At 39.7% G+C, this 25,671-nt stretch overlaps 1 protein-coding gene and 1 non-coding gene across 2 annotated transcripts in view; one reads left to right on the forward strand and one right to left on the reverse strand.

The window, feature by feature from the left end:
* LOC120957747 (uncharacterized) overlaps nucleotides 1-25,671 on the forward strand; it is a 457,854-nt gene that overhangs the window by 275,596 nt on the left and 156,587 nt on the right. The gene's annotated exons all lie outside the window — the stretch shown is intronic.
* Trnak-uuu (transfer RNA lysine (anticodon UUU)) lies at nucleotides 619-691 on the reverse strand. The gene has a single exon. It is a non-coding gene; the product is annotated as a tRNA-Lys (tRNA).

Genomic DNA, 25,671 nt, shown 5'->3' on the forward strand with positions numbered 1-25,671 from the left:
GCCTTTAATGCGGCCCGCGATGACTGGGTGAAGGTTTAATTAAATAGCTTTCTTTTCTGACTAACCAATCAAAATTTATTTTTTTAATTCTGGAAGACGAAAATCAAGATTCAATAAAAGAAAGCTCCAGAAATTTTATGTATTTTGCTAGTATTTTCTTATTAAAACAAGATTTGAACTTCCACCCATTCTAAAGGTAGCGTCAAAATGGTCCTCAACAAAGTTGATTGTGAAGCAATGCGGCCCGCGAACTGAAAAGTTTGGAGACCCCTGGTGTAGAATATAGTGCTTGTCCTTATAATAATCCGTAGTAAAACACAAAAACTTTGGTGCAATAAAGGTTAATTTAATATGTTTTTTGTTAAATTTTAATAAAATACGAGAGGCGAGCTAATATTAGTTACGCTTACAAAAACACAACAATGACCAAGTTTCGTTAGTTTTTTTCCATCAATTGTAGAGAAATGTGCGTAGACAGTGTCATTATAATATTATTGTGATACAAGGGGAGTACGTACACAGCAGCAGATAGACAAAGAACACACTGGAAATATTCTCCAACAAGTAAATGGAAACTGTAAAGATCAGATCGTGCGATTTATAAAAGTGTTTCATCACCGCCCGAATAGGGACTTGAACCCTAGACCGTTGGATTAAAAGTCCAACGCTCTACCGACTGAGCTATCCGGGCCCATGGATAGTGTGGTTGTTATAAATAACTACATTCAGCGTTCGTGCATTTATTCACTTTCCCTTTTGATTCCATAGTTCCAGCATGTGTTTGTCGCTGTCTAAGACATGGATGCTAATTTCTTCTACACACATACACGAATACAATGCTCGAAATAAATACGCTACACAATAATGGAGTGATGGGAATTTGATTTGTTTTAGATCAGAGACCGTCTAACGGAACTATCAAAACAGTGGTATTTGTAACTAAAAATATATATTGAACGATTTAAGTAGAATCTAAAATAAATTGTTATTCAATTGTAGTTTATTTGCTGTATTCAATTTAGCTTTCATAGCATCATAATGATAATGCTTGATTTCGAATATTTGATACTCTAAGTCATTAACACTTTTCTTCTTCTTTTTTTTACAAAGTCTCATAATTTTCAAACCTACTTTTCACACTAATGGTTCGACCCAACCAGCATCGATCTTACGGTTCAGCACAACAAAAAAGAAGATCACCAAATACCAGCGAAGTGACACCATTCTAAACTTTGCCTAGCCGGAAGAATCGTCTGTGCAAGGTCGTTGCTTCCTTGTGCGCCACCGTTCGCGAATCGTGGGTGTACGGTAACAAATGTTTACGGTCGGCGAAAGCAGAATAATTTTAAACGAAAGACAGTTTTTGGCCTGCACGGTCGAACCCAGAGGTTACGGTGGAAGACGGTGAAACAAATTTAACCACCACAACAAAACTTAGCCAGCGGAAGAAAAAGTATCGCTTACGCTCGTGGGGGTAGCCAGTGTGTTGCTGTGGGCTAAGCATAAAATTCAATTTGCATTAAAGTTTTACTGGCGATTTTATGTTTCTGGTCCGGGTTGTGTCTTTTGGTCATGGTGATCTTTTTTTTTTGTTTTGTTTTTTTGTTTCTTTCTAACGTCTGGCAACCTATACCAGTGCCGCGAGGTTTAAACTACATTGTTTTTCTTTTTGGTTGGGGTGAAATATGCATTTATTTTGGGGTTGTGATACGATTTCGGTTCGGCTTTGGTCGATTTTCTTCGCTTCGTTGAGGTTTTAAATCTTTGAGGTATCGGGCGTAAAGCGTTAACAATGTTTTTGTTGATTTTTTCTTTAAAGCATTCTTCTCCGACGTCTGGGTCTGGGTGTCGATCTTTTCTAGCCGATGGTGAAGGACCAACTGGCCATGTAATGAGAAACATTTTGTTTTATTACAATGAGAACAAGGCTATAGATTTCGAGATGTGGCGTCACAAACCAATGTGCGCAATAAACGTTGGCACGTACATTGTTTGCCCGATTTCAATACGGGCAAACGAATTTTACCGACAATTTACAAGACCGTTCTAAAATATGTACTCGTAATGTAGGAGAGGATCAGCAATATTTTTGTTAATAGCTTTTAAGTAAAAACTTTTTTTTTCTTGAGTGGTTATTTCGGTTCAAAGGCATTTGATAAAGTTATTTTTTACGTGTAAATGAGGTTTCCACGTGAATCAATGAATATTTGGCAGCGTGAAAACGATATTAAGATGTCCTTTTCATGTCACATTTACTACAAAACGAACTGAATCATGACGATTATGACATGAAACTATGAAACTAGAACTCAATATTAACATGCAACTATAAGAAGGGGCACTCTGTACATAATTTATTAATTAATAGATATTTTTTGAATATTAATGCGATATATTTTGAAAGAATTATAATTCATGGATAAATAGAAGAACCAAAATATAATAAAATAATTCTTAAGTTTGGTGGAGAATAACAAAAATAGAAACAACAATACCCTCATTGCCCTTTTTTCCTATAATTTTGTTCTCTCTCAGATACACATAATTTATATTTCATTATTTCTCCACGTTTATTTGTGTTAAATTATGCAGGAGTGAAAATTGAAGCTATAAAAATCAATGAATTTAAACGGATTTCTTACATAACCTTACGTATTACAAATTGGTTGACCTTTCAATTTTTTCATTTTTTACTTTCAATGCTTCCTCTCTTTGCACAATTATGTCAATTTTTGCAACTTTTATGCACTGGTTGTTTCTTAATACCGATGATTACTTTAGTTAAATAATTCAGTATTTCAACTGACTTTTATATACAATTCTTATAACCTTAAATATATATACCGTGGTGGGTATTCAATATCGGACACTTCCAATTCGGACGCTCTTTGTACCATGAAGAATGTCATTATGTTACCTCCATTATTCCCGTATAAAAGTTTATTTTTGATTCTTATTTCACATTCCCGTGTAGAAAGGTAATAAAAGAAGCCAACTGCACAGTTTTTATGACGATTTATAATTCTAGGAAAGATATATGGAACGCAAAGTAGGAAGAGCGGCTGGGCTTCAATGTGAATTTCGTAAATATGTCTGATTTCGTAAAAGTGTCCGATATAATGATACGGCCAACTAGGCCGTCCTTACGAGAAATAAAAAAAAGGGTCCGATTTTGAATACTCATCACTGTAGGCTGATCAGACTTGTGATGTGCTCTCTGGAGCGCACTAAAGTCTCCGATCCAATTCCGGCTGTTGTTATTCCGATTTCGACTCCGGTAAAATGGGAACCACTAGTTACGTCAGAGTTATCCGGAGTCGTCCGAAATCGGAGTCGGTCGGAGTCAACTGGAGCTGTCCGAAGCAATATGCTTGTGATCAGGCATTTCATTTCGTTGGGGTCTTTCTCTTAGCGCGTGCACTTTGTATACAAGTCTTTGTTTCGAAGGCCGACTCCGCACAACTCCGGATAATGCTAGGTTGACCTACATTCCGTAGTCAGATCGGAGACGATTCTTAATTTTTGTCAACTTTACCCATCACTAGACTAGACAGAGTTGATGAAAAAAACGGGACATCGGATTTTATAAGCAGACAAGATTCAAGACAAGAAGAGCTATTCATTATTCTTTACTATCAAAACAACACAATTTATTTTCCATGTGATCTGTATCTGAAATTACAGTGAAGCGCCGTTTATACGGGTACCTTTTATCCGGCTGTACGTTTATCCGTACTGTTGAGAAATGACAGTTCAATACAGGGTGACATTGCGGTGGATATTTAAAAAAACGGTTATCAGACCACATTGTCATACCAACAACTTTAATTATTCTCAAAAACATAAAATTCATTAAAATTGGCAAATTTTTATGAAAACATAAGATACATTTTAAAAAAATCAGGAAATAATGATTAAATATCTACTTTGACCCATTATCCATGTTATTTGAGTATCCGGGCGAGGTAGAGTTCCGATGAGCCCGGATAAACGGCGCTCCACATTCGTTATTTTAATCCTTTATCTCCATAACATTAATATATATAATAAATGTCCATTAAAACAACACATTGAAACAAGAGAAAAATGAAGAATTGTCACATACATGATGGGACATTACCTTTTTATTTAAACAAATATTTACTATATATTTCATTAATCGCACAGCACAGGGCCCTCAATGTTTTGGCCCTCGCAATAGTGCGAGAATCAATCGCTATGCAGATTAAACGAGTAAAACTTCATCCCGAATTGGTAATAATGAGTTCTGAATCATTAAAGCAAAAGATCTTCTGGCAAGGGTCTCTAGAGAGTCAAATAATTCTTCTGGCCTGTCGTGCGTTTGGACAATGTTGGCCCACTCAGTGCATAATTAATGCAATTATCGCTTCACTTGTGCAGGGTGAAAAATACATCAAAAGGCCATCAATGTTTTGTTCGACGCAAGGATTTCACACTGTCAAGAGGATCATCAATTATGCAGCATGTGCATGTGTTCTTGAAGCAGAGTGATTTGGATGCATTCTTTGTATTTACATGAGCTAAACCACTGAATACGTTTGATAATGACATGAAGGAATAGTTCAAGCTGCTTTTGTGGTGCATTAGTATTATTGATTAATGCATTGCGGCAAATGTATGCTGTGGCCGTTGTTTCACTAGAAACTCGAACCAAACTCTAAGCTATCCATTTTCATAACCCATTAATTGAAAAACTAAACCCATTTCCATTATAAACACATACAAACACGCTGCATGTACGCCCATAATCGGATTATAAAAATGCAATCAAAACTTTCGGCAATTTAAATCTTCAGCACAATTGCATCATTAATGACCACTGCCGGGTGAGCGCAGTATATCGGGATCAGTACCGTCATTGGGGGAGCAGGGTGGGCAGCAAGATTCGCGCGCATCCGCCTAGCGATGGATTTACATTACGTAGTGACGCTTAGCCTTTGCCGTGGATTTGATGGGTGAATGAAACGCGAAGGATTATGCACACGGGTCGGTGCATAAAAGCGTGCATAAGTTAAAACGACCCAATGCCCGTGGGAGCTCTTCATTTGCTCATCATATACAGCTAGCGCCCGATGCTGGTGCTACGCCACGATAGAAAGGGCATAAAAATGGATCCACTCTGCAACGTAGGAGGCTGAGTAAGCGTTAGGATATATTTGCATATTAGATGAAATAAGCTTCCCTTTGCATTTTTTTAGTTTGATCCATACAATCATCTATCTCGCTCTTACCCTCTCTCACTCTCATTCTCGCTTTCTCTCTTTCTTTGCGTGCAATATTGAACGATGATGGTGAATGGCGTTGATGACCCGGATAGTTGCAGGATGATCCGACGCGGGTTTTTTGTTTGTTTTTAACTCGGAGTTGTTTTGTTTCCCATTTTGTCAAGCATTTCATCGGGTTCAATAGAGGAAGTTTGCCATACGCTTGAGTTTGTGCTTATTATTTCGGAAAGCAATACAAACTGATTGAACACGATAGTGACTTCACGCTATCTTTGCCGAATTGCCATTAGGGGTTTATCGATACGCTTCAATATATTCTTCAAGTAATCATAAAATATTATGATAATTTTTTTATGTGGAGATGCTAATTTTTACGCTTATATTTTTTACTTTGGACACCTTAACCATTATATTTTGAAATAAAGGTTGAAATATAGTTAAGGATAATATTGTCTATTTCCAAGTTCATACTACTGCTAATTCATGTTGCTGACCAGACTCTTATTTGTGTGCCATCCAAAGCTTTTATTTAAACTACATTATTCTGTAACATGTAAACATTTCAAAAACCAGTTTAAAATGTCCGAATTTAGCGTAGCGCTTAACTAAAAAATCCTATTCTAAAGCAGGATTATTAGCTATAAAAGTTGGAAACAAGCAAGAACGAGAACTGATTGTTTATGTCATATACATCATATGTACTCTCTCAGCTCATGGCTGTTATCAGTATGATTTCGGTTCCAATAAATGCTTACTTACTTACTTAGCCGTCGCTACAATCGCTTTGCGGCCTTGGGCTGTTGCCAAACCGCTCATGGTCTCACGCTTTCGTCTACCAATCCTTTATCCCGGCTTTATTGGCGGACGACTTCACACTTGCTTGCCTCCTCAACTCGGCCTCCTCTATCCTTATGGACGTCCTATTAGGACTTTACGGGCTGTGACATGCGTACAACATGGCCAGTTCGCCGGAGAATGGTGAGCTTGATACGTTGCTCGATAGTAAGATCGCCATATATCTCGTATAGCTCGTCGTTGTATCAGCTTCCTCGTTGTCCTTTGACACATCCGGGCCAAAAATATGTCTAAATGGCTTTCAAATTTGACCAAGAGGATTTTGTCAGATTTGGACAGTGTCCATGGTTAGGAAACCTATGTGAGTAAAAGTACGATATTCCAGCTTCGTCCGCGATAGGTTCTTAGACATAGGCTGTTATCGATGCTGACCTGGTGATCTTAGATTACTTTAAAAGTGGGTACAATCCTACGTAAATCTGAATTTGCTGGATGGGCCACTGGTGGTGCCCCCATCAGTTTCACTATCAGTTGTCACAAACCGAGGTTTTCAACCGACTGATCGATTCCTTGGTAGACTTTAGCTACATAACAGAGGTTCTATGAAATATTGTTTGTTATGACAATTTTTTCCCCAATTTTACTGTTGAGATATTGATGCTTATTCTATTCTTTAACTCGAAATGTCTCAACGTCGATTTGAATATTGCTAAGTAAATCAGATCTACTTTTGAACTAAACTATCCCGCTAAACTAAATGCGGTTTCCAAAGGATTCCAAAGAAGTGTGTTAAGTAGACGTGTTCTATCCGTGAAAACATCTACATGTTCTATCGATTGCAGAGTCGATTAAAAAACCTGTCCTTCTCGACATCAAAACCTTCATCGGAAATAGATGGGAATGAATAGGAAAAAAAATCATTTAATCATCAGTAAAACCAAATTATGTGAACCAACATCAAAACTGATAAAGCAATTTTTATCTTGCCAAGATTCTAGTGTTGTATGTACAGTGGCCGGCAATATAAAGTGGCCACTACTTACAATTTTACATTTTTTCCATTTTTTCCGTGAAAAATGAAGTTATTGTACTGCTTTATTTTTTGAAACATTGTTCGTGATATGCTTAAGAATGTGCAGTACCATAACATGACAAAAATGAGAAGTTTGCTTCAAGAAAAAATATTTTTTCCAAAATTGATCAAAATCACTGTGCCAAAATAAAGTGCCCACTTTATTCATTGTACTGAAAATATTTTTCTGAACAAATATAACATCAAACTTTTAATTTATATGCGTTCTTCTTGCATTCTTTACATGTTCGATGATCTTTGGCGTATTTTTTTCTAATTTTTAAAGGTTTATCTAGTTCTGCATCTAGTTTTTGCATCTGGTTCTTCTCAAGCGTTATCCAGAGCTTTAAATTTCAATTTATTTGTTTGTGACACCAGTTTTATCCACCTTAGCACATAGAATCTGCCTCAAATTCTCGATGGAACCAAGATTTAGACTTCATGGAGGACATGCAAGGTGTTTCATACGATACTAATAGAGAAATGTTTTTGTATTGATTGTGTGTGTTGAGATGTTAGCCTGTAGGAACATGTTTTTAGCTTTCAAACCCCATTTTTTTAAAAGAAATATCCCAAAGTATTGATGAAGAATGTTAAAAAAGGTATCAGCCATAGTTGTACTTTCGATTCACACCAGTTTTTACGCTACTCCTGAAGATAAACACCCCCTAGCTATCACATTGCAATTTTCGTAATTTACTGCCCGTTAGATGTGGCGTCCTTCAACTTCCTCGCTCGAGCTACAGCAATCTAACAAAGCCAATTGGCTTCAATATGATCAAGAACATGCAGATATATCGTTAGATTGTTGAAAAACTGATATTTTGACAGATGAGTCCAAATTAGAACTGATGTTCAAAAATATCTAGACGCGATCCAACAAACCAATATGTATGAAGAGTGCAATGTGATGACCAGAGAGGGGTTTTCTATGCGAGGAGTGGAGAGCATGGTATGAATCGACGGCATAATGAAAGCTTATACCTGCATAAGCATCCTGTGTGAATTTATCTGTTTTCTGTGAAAATTACGGAGTTAGTAAATAAATTTATGTTACAACAGGAAGACGACTCAAGTTAAAACAAAGAATTTTTTAATTTTTTTTCATTCAAATCGAATAAAACTTCTTTAATGGCTCCTACTTAGTCTTAACTTTAATCCTATCGAGATTTCGTGTGCAAATTTTGATGCAAATGTGGTGAGAATGACGTGATTAGGAAAAAACAAAATATGTTAAAGCTCTGAAATACTCCTAGGAAGAACAAATGCCAAATATGTGCAAATAAAACAAAAAAAAATATGTCAAAGATCCTCAAAAATGTAAAGAATGCGAGAGGAACGCATATAAATTATAAATTTGATGTTATATTTGTTCAGAAAAATATTTTCTATAGAATGAATAAAGTGGGCACTTTATTTTGGCACAGTGATTTTGATCAATTTTGGAAAAAATATTTTTTATTGAATCAAACTTCTCATTTTTGCCATGCTATGGTACTGCGCATTCTTAAGCATATCACGAACAATGTTTCAAAAAATAAAGCAGTATAGTAACTTCATTTTTCACGGAAAAAATGGAAAAAATGTAAAATTGTAAGTAGTGGCCACTTTATATTGCCGGCCACTGTATATTGTTAAGTCATTTCCGAGAGTTGGTCTGGCTAACTGTCGCATATTGCGATGCCAGCTGCCCATCTCGATTGATTCTCGCTACCTTCTAAAAACTTCTAAAAGAACAAGCATAATTCAAAGAGCAATTGATACAAATTTCTCGACTCAACTCGAATCGAGTAAAAAAATAAAATAAGCCCCATGGAGTAGATGACTTCTTCTTCTTCTCTTGTTTTTTTTTAAGGAATGGAATAACAGTTGTTACAAGCGTTGATCATTTAAAGGTTTTAAGTCACTGTATCTATTCTCGATTGTAGTTTTTCCACCGGAAGAACAATTAAAATCGTTTGCAGGAAGCTTAGTCTATTCTAGATTTGAGCCACGTGTCGTAAATATCTTTAGGTCAAAAGAGTTCCATGGATGCAAGCCAAATAAGGGTGCTAATAGCTAAGCAATTAAGTGGCGTTTTTCATCTTTTCTAAGTATTTGTCGTTGAGACGCTCAATAAAAGCCCCTCCACTACTTTACTCTACTCGCATTAACCACCCCAGCCTGTTGATAGATAAACTTAACTACTCAAAACAATTCATGTTGTTTATTGCGTCTATATACCCTTTTCGCTTGTTTTGCAAGCATCGCCACCCGAAACTTTCCAATTTGCTTGTTCGTCGGCTTTCTTCGTCGCACGTGCCAGTCGCCGACCTAGCCTCCCGCATGTACATTAAGTGTGCCGATTCTATTGAATTACTCTAAAGCATGCAGATTGTGGACACAAACTTACTCCCTTTCGAAAGTGCACTTACTTTGTGCAACCGCCCGCCGTGCATTTGCCACCCCCACGAGTGGAGCGACGAACGCAAACTTAATGGCACAAGGAAATGAAAACGATTAGCATATTACGTGTCTCGCCGGACAAGCGCATCGCAATGGTGGGGGGAGATCCCAAAGCGAGGGGATAGATTATCTCCGGTGCAGTAAAAAGATTTAGTGTAAAGTTTTTCTTTTGCTTGCCAGCAAAGTTGCCGCTCTCGTTGAAATACGAAGTGTTGGGGAGTGGAAAATGGAGGGCAAAAAGGAAGAAAATGCGTTAGTTTATGAAGTAGCGAAGAAGTTTCCCTGGCAAAGTAGAGGTAGAAGTTCGCATCGAGAAGCAAACTAGAACCGTTCTGTAGTGAGATTTTTCCACCCTATAATCTCTACACAGGAGAAAAGAAATCTTAACAACATAATGTTAACGAAGAAAATGTACGCTTGAATGGAACGGTAGAAAAGCGGAATTGAGGTACCAAAAATTGAAGAAATGATTCAAAGTCCACCGACTACCGACTCTGAGGCTGAGGGTAAAGAAATGGGTGAAGGAAAGAAATGAGGGTGTGAGCCCATTATCGTGATACCGAAAGCCATGCGGAAGTCCGATAACGGCTGGTGAAATTCGCACGTTTTCCGCTTCCAATAAAATTCTCTTCATTTCAAGCGTAAGCTGCCAGATGGTAACGGTGGTGTCTGTGTCTATGTACGTTTTTTTTGTTCAGTTCGTCTCTCTCTCTCTCTCTCTCTCTCTCTCTTTCTCTCTCTCTCTCTCTCTCTTTCTCTCTCTCTCTCTCTCTTTCTCTCTCTCTCTCTCTCTCTCTGTTAAGCTCCCCCACGACAGGGGCTTTCAAATTGGATAGCGTGGTGGGGCGCGCCGATAGTTCCTTCTCTTTGCCATTTTGGCCGGACGGAGGGAGATACAAACGAGGGAGAAAGATCGTGTAACGCGAATAAAACTGCATCCAGCTGGCGGGCTGCATCCGTCCATCAGGAAGTGTAAAAACTTAATCATTTGCACCGAGCGCGCACGGGAATGGCGTAGCACATGGCGCTCGGAAAATCGACCATGAAATACAGGATCCGACTATTCGAAATAAGGGAAAAAGTTTTATCAAAATAAATGATAAAATTGATGAGCATAAAGCAAGGAAGGAAAGAAATGGATGAGTGTGTAAATGGTAGGGATTAAAAAGCTTTTCTTCGCAAACTGGTGCACAGTAATCTTCCCTACTTCGAGGCTAAACGGCTCAATTGATGTTGCAAGATGCGATAGAAGCTTTTAGTTTTTAGAAGCGTATCTGTTGAGAAGATATCGATGGGTAGCGAGGGACGGGTCGTTCTAACTATCGTTCATAGTAAATGTAATGTTCCTTTTATTGAATGCTTGCAAACAGGGCAACAACGAAGAGCTTTCCGTTAGCCGGAAGCTGTCGATTAGAATGAAAAACCCAGCAAGTTTGCTGCACGACACGCTACAAATGAGTGTACTGGGACCGTGCCTTACCGTGCCCGAAAAATAAACACCAACCAATGAATGAGTTTCACTGGCACTGGTGTAGTTAGTGTACCTTCAATGTGGGACGCTTCGGGGAGGCCCTCGGTGGGATTATGGTTTACGAGCTTTTGCCGATCGGCGAAATACCTTTCGGATCTACCGAAGCTTACGTGCACATGATCGCACCGCTATGCTCGTGAGAACAAGCGTTTCGTGGTATTCTCGTGAGAACACTTTACAAGTTATTACATTTAGTGGCTAATGCGACCAGCGGGAAATGGGCTTGAAGGTACAACGAACAACGTACGCTTTCGAAGCAACACGTGATGCAAAGGGCTTTGGGGTGTAGTAGTATGATATTTTTTAACACGTTTTGTAAAATATATTTCGGTTTAGTTGAGTGAATGGAAATTAGACCAATGAAGGAAGCGTAAGATAATAAAAGATATGAATTGTTATCTCATGAGCATATAATTACATGCGTTACACATTGATCGTTTGCATTACATTTATGTTTTTTTGTATTTAACATACAAAATAAGAATGCCAGTATTTATGTAACTATACATAAATTAGTATTAATTTTACACATTTGTCAATACAATTTTAGAACATAAGGGTTTATGTTTCAATCGATTTTTTGACATGTATTGATTTAATTTTTGAGATCTGTAATGAGTGCCTAATGTCAAAAATGAAATATTTTGAATTCTTGAAATAGTTTTTTTTAAGCAGGAGGAACGGTTCAAAAAGGCCGTCTTGTTAAAATCTTTAAAAAGTCTGTACAGAATTTATCGAGTTACTTTCTAATTTTAACTGAATTATTTACTGCCAGCTAGTTGTTTTTCATAAGCTGTCATGTGTGAAAGAACTGAAAAATTTGTAATCAGTGAAGATAACATGATCTTAATATAAACCGCACTAGCAAAATGTTAATTGCACTTTTAATAAAAGTATCCCATAAGTCAGTAGCCAAATTTGACACCTCTATCAGTCGAGCTATAACCTCTAACTCTAAACTCTAGTCGATGGTCAAAAAAGAAAGCCATCTTCGTTCAGGACGGTGCGGGATCAAACAACAGTCACCGTGCGGCAGTTGGTGGACGTCGTATATGCCTGATAACTACAACATCTTTGCGTTATTAGACAACAATCAAGGCATCGAAAGAACGGCCGGTTTCGAATGGCAGACGACTCTGAGCGACTTAAGGTTCCAAAGGAAGCTGAAAATGAAGATCGAGAAACATGGTGATTACACTGTTGCGTTAGCTTAACTGGGAGGTCCATATGACCGGCCAAACAGTGAAATAGTACCTGTGGAACATGAACAACCATATCAGGAAGCAGAAATCGCGTTCACTGGTTTCACAGCGGCAAGCAATGACGCCAAAACTCATTGCCACCATTTTAAGTGAATTTTGGCTGAATTTCGATTAGATTTCGATTCGATATGATATGATTTCGATATGATATTTCGATATGATTTCGATATCCTAGTACGTGAACCGGTCCAACATCTCCCAGTTGCCTACCATCGACATTTTCTAGACCAATTTGCTGTCCACATTAAAAACTAAGCCGGACAACAGTGGATTTGATAAGATATGTTCTAAGTGGCCATTTAAAGTTAGCCTGCTATATAATACAACGATTAGCTCTCTAACTAAATGATACTGTTGAAAATGGAGACTTGAAAACTGTCGTTAGCAGTGAAATTAACTATCGTAATAAAATGAAATAAATGAAAGAAAATAAAATATAATCCCTCCCAAAAAGTGATCTTCAAATTAATCCTTTGTGACTGTGACTGAAATTAAAAATAAACACTTTCAAATAAATGCTATCCAAAGCTCTACATACGATGATAAAAGCGAATTATTCAATGCATGAGGTATGATAGTTATTTTACGGCATGTATAAAATATTTCTCGTGCAAAACTAAATATGTACATTGCACTAATTGACGGTAATTCAGCTGTATGTGAAACCATCCACTAGGTTACCATCGATGGAATGGTGAATCAGCCGGCTCATACAATCGAGAAATTCATTTATAATAAGCAGCAAAAAATACGTTCCACCGAAACCACCGAGGAGAGATTGCAGAAATGTATGCTCCAAAGTTATCTGCACCCCAATTTGCCATTTTTGCCAAGTGCTTCCGCCTTCCACCTGGTCTAAGCGCAGCAAATAGTACGCGTCCTTCGCGGCAAGTTGGTGCGTTTTTCGTACCCTCTCCCGTCCATTCCCTGCATTGGTCCATTGGTGCATTTCGCTTGTGAGTGATTCAACTCCTCAACTCCGCAACGCTGGGCGGGACCCGGAACGGGTCGGCTTGCGCATTATGTGCGGAAACATTTGAATGCCTTGTCCAGAAATGCCGGAACACAGATGCAAACTTCCGGCTCATCAGCAGAAGCATAAAGGAATGAAAAATGGATTAAAATGAGTGATGATGTAATGGATGGCATGGCGCGGTATCAGATTCGTCTGTTCGCCGTGGGCAAAGGGGGATTGACGGCTGGTAAACGGGAGCGGAAGGCCACACAGGGCAACAATTAAAATTGCTGCAGTGTTCGGATGTATGGAAAATGGGTTTGAAATTCCGTCTGCCCGAAACGTTTGCCAGGCCCCTTTTTGCGCCGGAAGAGATGAAAAGCTTCCCCCGGTCCCCATTCACCGCCGTGCAGCCTATTGGCCCCAAACGCGTCATCAGCTTTGAACGGTTTGTATGTAGATGTGTGGGTGTGTCTGTTGTTCGTGATTGTTTTGGCAAATTAACAAGAGGAAACTTTTAATTGAATTGTCGGTAGGTAAGGCTATTGCAAAGGGGAATGTCACGGAAGCGGGTGTCACTTTAGGCCGGAAGCGTTGGAGACTACTTGAAGAAGAAAAAAAGAGGCACACAAGAAACTACTTGTTTGTGAATTCTTCATTTTGTTTGTCATTTTAATTGGGATTCTTAGAGAAAAAAGTGACAAGTGATAACGAAAGGCGAAACTGAAAACGATACCAAACAAAATAAAATGTTTCGTCTATTTTGACCTACATTGCTCAGGACACTGTGTACAAAAAAGAAATGAAACAAAAATAAAGGATTTTCCATCAGCATGGCTTTCTTTCGTTATTTCATATCATTTATATCATTTATTTGTATATATTCGGCCTTATGTTATTTGCTTCTTATTTTTCTTTAAACTTTGGCTTTCAAATAAAGAACCAATTAAAGTCAATCGATAAAGCACTTGTGCACTAGCATTGAAGTTTTGTTAAATTCTACAATTTAGGTTTAAAAGATGTAAAAAATCCATTTTGACGTTCTTTTAGTAGCCAAATAAACCGCTTACCCAAGGCTAGAATTCTACAAGCTGACTTTCTCCGACACAGGAAACAATAAACATTCCCACAAAACTACCATTACCATCCTAAAACGACAACGCAAATGGCTGTCCTCCAAAAAAGGGTTCACTACCATTACAATGCAATGTTAATATACATTTGTCGAGATTTAATGGAGCTATTCAACGGTACGCAAACTACCTAACACCTCCCCACTCAGTTTTGTTCGTTGGGGCGCATGGGATTGTATTGCCCCGAGTGTCGTTGAAACGACACTCAGCAAAGGAAACAAATATTCTCTCATTAATTATTTCCACACTTTATGGAAAGGATGGCGTTTAGTTGAAGGATTAAGGTGACACTTTGTGCAGCCGGTAAATCGCTTTGCCGCCATCGCATCCTTTCTAAGCGGTGTTGAATTCAATTACAACCATTCTTTAATTCCTTTCTTTTTATTCGCTGACAGAACGGAGAACACAGTAGCATTGCTGGTTAATAGTATGTAGGGCGTCATCAAAAACAATAACCGCTTTGCGGGAGGTATGTAAAATGGGCTAAGCTGTGGTTTTGGAACTGCGTTGGCTGTATTTAGTGTATGGGAGTTAATTGAATTCTTTCTCATGCTCTGAGCTGCTGAAAATAATTGGAATTACGTGTAACATAATTTCCTGAATGTTATTGAAAATATGTTACAGCATGTCATTTAATTAAATGTTAACAATTTTATGATGCATCAGCTCTTGTTAGAAAGTGATTTCAAATCACACGGATTTGATGATTTGTATTTTTTTAGGATGTACATTTTTTTTACGTGCGATGAAAATGGTTTAACAAAATGAGTGGCGTGTCTTTTCATGAACATGATGTTTTTGACGTTGACGTAATTTATGGATGCTTCCTGTAGAAGGCTATAGGTTTTAGGATTATGATTAGCATTTGTTGTTAATACAATATTTATTTTAAATTTATTTTACTGGTGGCACTACGAAAGATCGTCTATAATATAAACATTTTAAATTCAAATAAATTTAAAAACAACCCTTATCATGCTTTGCCCAACAATTGATCTTGATAGAGCGTTTAATTGACCTGCTATGAATTTGATCCACCGCCACGGGACGTTCCATCTGATTTATATCAACCCAATAAAATATTTAGTAATAAATAGGCTCGTTCTTTTCACTCAATATTCTGCTGATTCCAGCATTTGATTCGATGATTTTGATGCTTACAGTAATAACGAGCTTTCCGCAAACCCGGGACATGAGGGTATTGCAAACCATTTATTAGTCCACGTGTGTCGGCTGCCCGGCAGATTAGGCAAACCAACAGCAAAAAAGTAACGAAAGAAAAATAGACGCAAAAGAGTTTTATGGGTTGTTCCGGTACATATTTATTTGAGGGTTACCGAACCCCTTCCCCGTCCTTCACGGTACGACCCATCATCTACCCGCAAAAAAGGGTATGCTGAGCCAAATTTCCTTAGTCCAGTGTCCGCAGTCCGCAAGGCGGAGTGTTAAGCATAAAAAATGATCCCCAATCAACTAGGTTGAAAGATTGTTTTACAATGTAACAACGTACCCATGCTTCTTCGCATCATCACATTTAAACAAGACGCCATTTTGCTTTTACTAAACCAACGCACCATCTTCCCCTTTCCCTGCGCACGTTTCCCCCCTCTCCCCATGTGCCTCACGTTTTGTTGCAGACCCCATCCGCGCCCGTCTTCACCCATAAAGTGGTGTAAACGTTATCCATTTCGAGAAAGAAAAAAAAAACTCCTCGACCTGGGATCAGAGTAAAAGTGGATAAAAAGGCTGATAATTTGGTTTTATCGTGTGGCCTTAGTGTAGCGGTGTGGTTTTTTCCCTATCCGTTTCCTTGCTGGTTGGAGATTTTTTTACGATTACAGCACTTTATTGGGTGTCATAATTCAACCGGATCCGGGATCGGCGTAACATTCGCTTCCCGATCGTCGGTAAAGGGGAAGCTGCGCCTCAAAGACGTGGATGGGGGGAAAAGGGTTTCGGATTGTGTTGTTTTCTGACCATATGTACTCTGATGCTACAGCTGGGTGGAGGAAGTGTAGTTCCTGCCGGTCAGCGGGAAGCCATAGCGGGAGCTGACCTCATTCTTTTAAGTGCGTATTAACGTTGTAAGAGTATTGTGGTAAGCGGAAAGGAATGAAATTTGAAGAATTAATACAATACTTTATCTGATTGAGCTGAAGAATGGATAGGACCTGACTTAATTGGATTGTAATTTTACGGTGAGTAATTGAGATTTTCAAATACTAAATATTTGCTAAACGCCAGGATATAGTCGAGTTATGTTTGTAACCTAAGTTCAGTTTACACCTAAGAAAATTATTCAGGACTATAACTGTCCATTGAATAAAGATTTAATAATGATAATACATAAACAATAAAACATAAATATGGACTTGTATGAGGATGATTTTACCATATTTTGATCTTGATCCAGGACTGTTAAGAAAGAGTTGAATAGAAGTGTTTTCCGTGTTGTGTTACAATTACTATCTGAAGTATCGCTTATGTTTCTATTGTTTGATTATCTAGGAGCTAAAAATCTGAATAAGACTTGAAGGTGACATAAATAATTGAAGCAATAAATTTAAGAATTGAATTAATAAATAAATAAAATAACTCCACTGAACATTTTTTTATGCTTTTGAAGAGATTTCTGCTTACTTTAATATCTCTATTCGATCATGATTTGCAATTGATACTCAAGGACTCGCTGCTCGATTGAGCCTCTTAACTCTCATGTGAGCTCGATCCACAAATTCTCGCCCCATCCCTAAAGGCATACCTAATCCCCCGGGTACCGTGCATATTGTAATTAATGAACGATTTCGCAACACTTGTCAAACGGTCGGTACACTTCGAGGACATGCTGCCAATTGAAACGTACCGGTTGCTCCATTCCTTCTTCCTGTCCTGTGAGTACTGGTCCTGGTCCTGATGTGAAATGTCTGCAATGATTGACGAATCAATGGAGGCCCCACATCAGCTAAAAGATGGGCTGGGATGGGGCGCTGGCTTACAAGTTAAATCAAATTTCCTGAAAATGAATTGATCACAAGTGATGCCTGCAGCAAACCGAGCAACGGTAGCCATTAGCATTGGCAGCTGCACTAACATGGGTGTGTGAGCAAGTACATCTGTGCAGCATCTGTGGGAACGCTGGCAGCGCGTATCACACCACAAGCAAGGATGACAAGATTATGCCGCTTAGTGGAAGTGGGCTTGAATGGGAAGCGTTGCACTTTCGAGGACTATTTGAAGAGATACTGCTCGTGCTTGTGCCACGGTTCGTTGCATTCATTTAGAAGTTTTCGAATGAATTGGGCAATGATAGCTTAAGAGTACTTAATTACCGTGGTGTATGGAGCAACTTGGCTTGAACTAGTTTCGATGGAATTTGATTACGAAGTGCTATTGATAGTGTATACATATTTCTTAAAATGTAGGAGAAAGGTGTCTTTCTGCAGAAATAAAATGAATATTAGTGAAGTTTTAATACTGAGTTCATAAGACAATCATAATAGAAATTACTAATGTTACATTGTTTTCTATGAAGATATCGCTAAAAATGGGAAACGCACACTTCCAGCGAATGGAAGGCTATTTCGTTTTCCGTCGTTTCACCAGGGAATGAAATGTAATATCGAATAAACATCACAACTCATGATTTTTCACTTTCCTGCACTGCTAACGAGCACCGGTTTTTCCCGCTACTGGATTAGACGTATTTTTCCATTATTTTCGCCTCATCCCACACCGTTCGACCGGCAGGGTGCCTCAATGTCATCAACGTAATCATCACCCTTGCACCTCCTTCAGCAACACCCATTCGCTCGTAAGGGCGGGCAAGGGAATGTACGTGCTGCAGAAACTAGCCGCAGGTATGGGGTATCGAACTTTTCACAGCCATGCATAACCTTCCTACCTAAAGGGATGGGTGTATCTAGATTGGATTGAATTGAACAGTCAGTAGCCGGCATGGGGTGCCCAAGGGGTGGTTCTTCACACGTACCACCCGGGCTGGGCCGACATCCGGCGTAGTAAACAGCGGGCTCACCATTTATGAGCATGTTTGATTTATATTGCAAAAGCATGTTAGAGGCAAAAATACAAAACACACACTCATGTGCTAATGCGCGCCCAAATGCAAACGCCCGCATCGTGTCCTGACGTGCTGATGGTTCGGCACGCAATCATATGGTGGCCGCGGCATCATCCGGTACCGACGTTGTACCGTTGGGCCAACAGCGGGCCAACTGATAAGCGGTAGGAATTTTTTGATGAAATTGTGCTTCATAACTGACGATTCCTTACGATGCAGGAAATGTACTTAACGGAAGTGGATATGTTTTCCAAAATTAAAATATTTTGAAGACCATTTTGATTATTCTATGTTCTTTATGATTAAAAAATGTATAAAATAGATGTTAAATTTATAATAAAAAATCTCCTTTTTTAACTTATCAATTCACAATAAATTTTACTTCAACGTGCAGGTGGCAAAAGCCCGTAGCATGCTATAAAGGCAGCAGTTGTGCTATGAACTGGGTCATTTCTCGGTACCTTAAATGCCACGTGTGAGGAAGAATAAATACGCGAGTCGTTCAGTTAGGGAGTAGCGTGAAATTCGATTCGTTTCGTCCGAGGCTCGTCCGTGCACTTTTTTTTGTTGAAAGCGTTAGCAAAAGCGGCTCCATAAAGTCAAGACTGATCGCCAACAACAGACATCCTGTCACGTTGGAAATGAATATCGCAGGGTGTAGCAAAACAAAAAGAATAGTAAAAAGCGTACCGTCTGCGCCCTCTACGGGACGGGACAATACACCCGGGAACGGCCGAATTGACATTTGGATAGTTCAAACTCCACAACAAGGCGCTGATGACGCTGAGCCATGGAGGCGCCTAGTGGATTGTGCTTGGCGGGAAGGAATTACCCATTTCACCGGTGTATGAAAAGACCATTAGACCGGGGACGGAGGTTTTGATGCAGTGGAAGCAATGTAATGTCGAACACCTACATACTATGGTAGCGCTTGGGGGATATTTCATGTTTGAATTACAATCGTAATGGGGCTGCTTTCCCTGAACTTCTTGTTTGAAGGGATCGGTTTCTGGATCAATTTTGACACGTGGTGTAGTGGGCTGCGAGGAGGTGGCTAGTGGTATCAGTCTTTTGGCAAATACTGCAGCGTAGCTAACCGTAGGAAAAATACTATAGCGAGCTGGAAGTGAAAGCCCTAGGGAAAGGTCGGGGTTGACCTAAATATGTTGCTTTCTTTTGAGTGGCAGCAACACTATTGCGTACGCTAAGAAATGAAACGAAGCACACCTTCGTCGCTACAATGAAATGGAAACGCGTCTATAAAACTGTCAGTCCGTAGGTAAGACGCATTTGTGGGCGTCTGTTTTGAATGCTTGACGTGCATTGTAGCTTTGTGAGTCGTGCGTGATGAATGGATCATCTTGTGATAGTGGGAATGAATAAATTGAGTTTGAAAATTTGTTTCACATTCTTGAGAGAGATGGACTGACGTGTTGATCGACTTAAAATAATTTTATTATGTATGAAATACATTCTTCTCTTCTCCTTCAAACTAGTAGGATGGCATATTGAGCTAAATTGAATTATCTGGCTGCAATGAGCTACTTATGAATTACAGATACGTTCTTTAAACTATAGAAAACATTATTGATACTACGGAAATGTCGAAGGATAAAATCTAGATAAATATTCCACATCTCTCATGAACATTTAAACACTATTTATTATCTCAAACCTTACTGGTACTTCATCCGCTATTTCTTGTCCTACAAATCTGATCTCTTTTGCATCATTTGGAATAGTGATGTGCTGTATGGAGCGCACCCACGACTCCGATCCGACTCCGACTATTGTTAGTTCGATTCCGACTCCGGCAAAATGGAACCACTAGATCCGCCCGGAGTCGGAGTCGTTCGGAGTCGTCCGTAGTCGACCGGAGTCGTCCGGAGTTGACGACTCCGAACGACTCCGAACGACTCCGAACGACTCCGAACGACTCCGACTCCGAATGACTCCGGACGACTCCGAACGACTCCGAACGACTCCGAACGATTCCGACTCAGAATGACTCCGGACGACTCCGAACGACTCCGAACGACTCCGAACGACTCCGAACGACTCCGAACGACTCCGGACGACTCCGACTCAGAACGACTCCGAACAACTCTGAGCGACTCCGGATGACTCCGACTCCGGGCGACTCCGGACGACTCCGAACGACTCCGACGACTCCGAACGACTCCGAACGACTCCGAACGACTCCGGATGACTCTGACTCTGGGCGACTCCGGGCGACTCCGGGCGACTCCGGGCGACTCCGTACGGCTCCGGACGATTCCGAACGACTCCGGATATTGCAGCGCGGACCTACCTTCCGGAGTCGATTCCGAATTTATCGGAGTCGGATCGGAGTCGACTCCGGATTTTTGCCAACTTTACCCATCACTAATTTGGAAGCTGTTGTTTTTTATTGTTTATTTGAAGAAACCAGGGACTGATTCGCTTCAGTGACCTTGTAAATCTGTGCTGCAGGTAAACCAAGTTCGGGTGGTACCTATGAAAATATCACTCACTCACTCACACATGCCTGATAACCCAAAGCACAGTGAATAGTGTATGCATTAAAACCCAAAGAACTGTTCACCACAAGGAACAGTGTATGCATTAAAACCCAAAACAGGAACTTAGTAACTAAAATCATCGTTCTTGTCAGCAAAAGGCAAACGTAGCTTACTGAAAACAATAACTTTCCAACATACAATCCGGAACCAAATGTGCGTAACCCTTACCTTCTTTTGAGTATACATAAAATCAACTCCGATCAGGGCAGGTCAGATTCGTTCGGACTGTCAGGATAGAACTATGCCCATCCTACATCTATCGACTTCTCATTTAAAGAGTTTAGTTATGTCCCCCTACCCAAGGCCTCTAAACTTCAACGTTTCCAGTAAGAGAAACCTCCTAAGGTTTCTATGATCCCCTGGACGATCAAGTGTCGAAAGTCCGCTTCGAAACCGTATCCACTTCAGTTCTGCCTATTTCGGCAAACAATGACCTTCCTTAACGATGTTTGAAGGCCACCCTGACCAACGCGAGCTCAAAGTTATTTCATGGCGACCAACCCAAAATTGAACTACTACATGATAATTTATAGAATGTTATCTTTTACCCTCTTAGTCGCATTTGAGAAGAAGATGCTCAGAAGGATACTTGGCCCTGTATGTGTGGAAGGGCAACGGAGAAGCCGTTGTAACGATGAGCTGTACGAGATATACGGCGACCACACTGAGGTGGCAAGATGGCGTGGAGTCCGCCATTAAGGTCGAGCTGGCAGGCTGGCAGACGAAGGCGCGAGACCGTGAGTGGATTCGGGCACTCCCAAGACAGGCCAAGATCGCAAAGCGGTTGTAGCGCCGTGTAAGTAAGTATGGTGTACAAGTTGGAACGTAGGACAATTATCGGACCTTAGTACACGTGATAGAACGCCTACACTGTATGCAAGATCTTAGAAACAGGATCTTGAGCCATGAAAACCATAAACCATGATCGCAAGAGATTTCGCGATGTCCAGATCTTCTTACATGACTAATGTTAGTTGTGGCAGTAGTAGTAGTAGTAGAAATAGTAGTAGTAGTAGTAGTAGTAGTAGTAGTAATAGAAATAGGAGTAGAGGTAGGAGTAGGATTAGCAGTAGAAGTAGGAGTAGGAGTAGAAGTAGGAGTAGGAGCAGGAGTAGAAGTAGCTTATTTTCTATTTTTGTTTTTTCTAGGCATAATACATGTCACTCATTATAATTTTTACGAACTTGGTCACAACGTTTCCCCCTTATACTCAAAAGGCTGCGTGTAGGTGCGACAAAATACGTCTTAGTAAGTAAACGGTGATAACGTTATGAGAGCTTTATAACTGTTATGTTACTTCTGAATTCAAGAAATATTTGAGTTCTTCTAATTTGAGCGTGTAAGAGCAACTTACTGCAGACAGATAGGTCGGCATAGTGCGAAAAAAGATAAATAAACACACAACAAGCAAATCGATTTGCGTAGCAAACTGGTTTATTTGTTCTATATTTTTCATCCCAGTTAATTAGCTTGGTTTTGCATAATCTGCTTGTCTGCGGTGACACTTAAAAGCCACAAGTGGACCCTTAATCATCCGTAGTCCGCAGACCGGTTGTTTTTGTTTGCCCTTTCTCTCTATTTCTCAGTTTCTCTTTATCTTTCTCCCTCTTTCTTGAATAGTTTTAATTGTTGCTCATTTTTCAGGACTCCATGCCAACGAACCAAAACTCAAAACCACGTAGAAACGCCTGGTGTCAACAATTAACGGACCGTAGCAGATACGACGTAGCAAAACTTTTTCGTCCTTCCCCGCGTGTACTGGTGGCGCACGCTACCATTATTTATTTCCGAAAAACAATTTAGCTTCTCACCAACAGCGAGAACAAAGCAGTGTTAAAACGTACACAAGCACACACTCGCAAACATACACATCGGCACACACACATCTAGAACCTTTCAGCCAGAATGAGCGAGTGAGTGAAATAAATAATCAACCAAGCAAATAAATAAAACAGGGTTCACAAGAACACGGGCCCTTTCTCATCATGGAGTTGTTTGCGCAGGAACTTTTTTTGCTTTCCCCCTCCCCCCACCACTCCCCCACGCTTCCTGTATCGCCTTCCATAAACACCGCCTTCCGCAATATACTTATCTATTTCCCGTCGGATCGTTCCACGTCGGGCCCGCGCCGTCTCGGGATCTCGACTTCCGCTGGCAATGAGTTTGTTCCGGCCTGGGAAAGGCCCCCGGACTGGACAAACTTCCTACTTCATCCGATTCTACGGTATTTATTAATCTTTTATCAAGCCCCAAAGCGGTTGACCCGAAAGCCACCGAAATGATTCCGGCACACTGACACTCATCCGCCAGACGGTAAGCTGGTGTGCCCTTTCTGCGCTAAAAACGGGCCTGGTGTGTTTGGTTGGGAGGGTTGGTGTGTGCTCAAATGTCAAATGTCTAGAAAGGCATCATCATCATCATCATTAAGGTTATAAATTGGTTGCTAATCTGTCGTGTGGCTTCCGTCCGTTTCTGAGATTAGAATCAGTCAAGTAAAAGTTTCAAATTGCAAAAGGATGCGACAGTTGGGAAACAGACGCCTGCGGTGCGAATGGGGTTTGCGTATGGGAGAGTTTGCGAGGTGATAATAAAAAAAGGAATTTTCCCTTAGAAGCTTCTAGGAAATTTTTAGGTTATATCTTCTCGGTGGTACATCACATCTTGCTGAAGTTCAAGAGGATATTTATTACAAAATATCTGCAATATTTCTAAAACATTATTTGTAAAAATAATGATTTCTTATGTTGTCCAACAGTTGAAATGCTTTAAAGAATAATTAATTGCTTTTAATCCTTCTAATTCCATTTAATTGATCATTGTTTCGTCAAACCATTTCCACTGCTCCGGATAGGCGACGTAAATTACACTGGATTTAATATCCTTTCGATAGATAATTTTCAAAGCCAAACACATAAAAAACACGCTCAGATGGAGTGAGATGGAGTGAAAAAAAAAACGACAGGCCAAAAAACAAAAAGCGAAAGCACTCAAAATAACAACCAAACGTCCGTCCATCACACCTCCAGCCAATGCCGTTTTACCCTAACAGCAAACCATTCGTCAAAGATGCTTGGAAAAGTTTTACACTGAGTAAACAATGGCGTCCGGTGCGCTCGTGTCCGATCCCTTGAGCAAAGAAACGGTCATTTGGACAATTTTATATATACTGTCCGGTTTTTTTTCTTTAACCGCCATGCTATTGCTGCTTGGAAAAGTTTGCCCTTTTGCTTGCCCCTTTGTTTCATCTTTTATATTCCTGTCATTTTTGCCGATGTCACCTTACGCCAGTCAATGTCATATCTTAGGATAAGCGAGCAAGGGGGGCCGTTGTCATTTTAATCAACATATTATAGCGATCACCTCATCTATCAGTCCATCGAGCTTCTTTCAGAGGGGTTTTTTGCCTCCGTGTTTCTATACCAGTCGTAAAATGTCGTCCAACCGGCAATAGGCATTTTTGGTACGGGGTTAGGTTCGCATTCAGGGTGGAGACGGTGCCGTTTCTTGCCGTAGTTTCTGAAAGACTTCCAGGGAAACCAGTTGTCGCCGATGGGTGGCTAATTTATGAGCAAGAGCGAAACTTGAAAAAAAAAAAACATTTTCATTTGGATATAAAAATTTCCTTTCCCTACCCGTTCGGGAAGCTTGGGCGGTTGAATTGACTTGTGTCAAAACTGACACCTAATTGAACATCGATGTCCCGAGGGGTGCGAAGTTATGAGGCAAACTTTGAAACATCGTTTGCCATTTGGTTAAAGGTGGCTGTAAGTTGAAGTTGAGTTGAATTAATTTAGTCTTGAAATGCTCCGTTTATTAGACATTCCTCATTGTCAACTGATTTGACGTAAACATGTTTGGTTAATCTGTAGATCAGGGTCACATAAATTGTAGCTACATGTCCTGTATATCAAATTCAAATATATGTATTTATTTACTTAAGTATCCAGATGTTGATCTTTTTGGGAACTGTATAGCTATGGTATTTTTGGACTTGTGTTTTAGGAGTGTCTCAAAATGATAGTAAACATGTAAATATATTTTTGATAAAGTTTGGAACAGAAAATGAGCGTGTTTTTACATTCATATGCAGAATTGAACGTTCTCAAACAATTTGCAATTACTCGAGATTGCATAAATTCATAACAAATTTTTCTTCCTGAGCTAAATTTCATACGGATATTTACTGAAAATTTCCTGGACAAGGGATAACAATTTAATGTAAGCATATTTTATGAAGAGTGTTGATCCAAAGTTTAAAAATTTGTTTATGACAAGGTTATCTTATAACCCGTGTCCGTTAGCTCGTGGTGGTTGGTGTATTTGTTTTGTTTAACATTCCTAGCTCTGTCATGGCATTGAGTGCCAATTGTAACTTCATTACAGTCAAGGGTTTACTGGCTAGTACTCGATCTTCTTTCAACTGTGATTGTTCAAAGCTTGCAATCGATTTTATACAATGCTTAGAATATCATCTCATTTGTTTAATTTTTATTGATGCTTGTTACTTTTAATGCATGTACATGTTGTTTATGTTCACTTCCAACCATAAGACCTATTTTGATAACATTTTAACGCGTTGGCTAGCGAAGTGTG

The sequence above is a fragment of the Anopheles coluzzii genome, chromosome 3 (genome assembly GCF_943734685.1).
Source record: "Anopheles coluzzii chromosome 3, AcolN3, whole genome shotgun sequence".
Classification (NCBI taxonomy): Eukaryota; Metazoa; Arthropoda; class Insecta; order Diptera; family Culicidae; genus Anopheles; species Anopheles coluzzii.